Genomic DNA, 1,849 nt, shown 5'->3' on the forward strand with positions numbered 1-1,849 from the left:
CTAGTCAGAGAAGTAAATAAGTACTGTATTCAAATTCTAAAGTGAGAATTATAAGTGGTATTTGACAGTTAAAATAAAGAGCTTATGAGAATTTAAAGGAGGGATAGATCATATCAAGTAGGAGAAGCCAGAAAATGAAGGCTCAGCTTGGGAAGTGAGACCTGACTAGAATTTCCAGAGCAAGGTCTTCTAAGGAAAGGTATATTCTAAGCACATCGGAGGAAATGTAAAGGTGAAGTGCAAATGTTTTGGCAGCTTTGAGAGATCGATCTCCTATGGGGCAGGGAAATACCGGGGTGGGGGAGAATGGATCGGTACACCCCCTAAACTATTTTTCCCAGCTGCTGCTTCTCTTTACCATGTATTTTAATACTTATATTAAGTTTACTATCTTCTGAATAGGAAAAGAATCATTCCTGACTAGGAGCCAGAATCTTGAGGCTTCACCTCCACTCAGTTAAGAAAAACAAACCCTAGCTGCTTTGGCTCAGTGAATAGAGCATCAGCCTGCGGACTGAAGAGTCCCAGGTTCGATTCCAGTCAAGGGCACATGCCTGGGTTGTGGGCTTGATCCCCTATAGGGGATGTGCAGGAGGCAGCCAATCAAAGATTCTCTCTCATCATTGATGTTTCTATCTCTCTTTCCCTCTCCCTGCCTCTCTGAAATCAATAAAGATATATTATTACAAATAAATAAATAAATAAAACAAAACAAAACAAAACAAAACACCTTAAGTACTTTGCTTGATGAATCATACGTACTGGAAAACCAGTTAACTCTGTTGCAAGTTTTGTCTTTGAACCTGATGTAGTAAAATGCATGAGCTTTGAGGTCAGCCAGTCCTCGATTGAAATCAAGACTTAATCACAGTCCCCCGGGGAGTGGCTCAGTGGTTGAACATCAACCTCTGAACCAGGAGGTCATGGTTGGATTCCTGTCAGGGCACATGCCTGGGGTTGTGGGCTTGATCCCCAGCGTGGGGCATGCAGGAGGCAGCCGATCCATGATTCTCTCTCATCATTGATGTTTCTATCTCTCTCTCTCCTCCAGTCCTCTCTGAAATCAATAAAAATATTTTTTTTAAAAAAGACTTAATCACAGTATGTGTAATTTGGGCTGATAGTAACAAAAGCAACTATCCGTTTTCTATGCATTTCACCTATCCCTCTTCTCAAACTTTAATGTGCACAAATCTCACCTGGGGTTCCTGTTCATCTGGGGATTCAGATTCAGGAGGTCTGGGGTGGGACCTGAGACTGTGCATTTCTGATTAGGTTACGGGCGATGCTGCTGCTGCTGGTCTGTGGACCACTTCTGAGTACCAAGGCTAGAAGCAGTCATCAGTATCGGCACCTCCTGGGAACTTATTAGACGTGGAATGCAAATTCTGGGTCCCCACACCAGACCTACTGAATCAGAAACGCTGAAAAGAGTCCCAGCACCCTGTGTTTCAACAAAGCCCTCTCCGTTATGTCACTGGTTTTCCAACATGATTACAACACTCCAGTCACTGGCGGAGGGGCGGGGGAGTGCTAAATACTATTGATGCTCAAATCCCAGAGAATCACTTGCAATAGTGCGTGGTGTGGTCTGGGTTTGCAGCTTTCTAAAACCTCTACCAGATGACTCTCATCTGCAATAAAATTTTGCGAAACCGCGAGGTAGGTGCTTGGATTTCGATCGGCCTGATTTTCCCGCATGTGTCAATGTGGATACTATCCCCCGCTGGCTCCAGGGTTCTGGCATTTTCCCAGCCAGCCTGAGTTGCCCAGGCATCCCAGTTCCGGTCTTCGGGGAGGCCGGTCTCCCCCTCTTCGTGCCCCCACAGCCCGGCCTGTCTTTCTGTCG

The sequence above is a fragment of the Myotis lucifugus genome, unplaced genomic scaffold (genome assembly GCF_000147115.1).
Source record: "Myotis lucifugus unplaced genomic scaffold, Myoluc2.0 scaffold_64, whole genome shotgun sequence".
NCBI classification, from domain to species: domain Eukaryota; kingdom Metazoa; phylum Chordata; class Mammalia; order Chiroptera; family Vespertilionidae; genus Myotis; species Myotis lucifugus.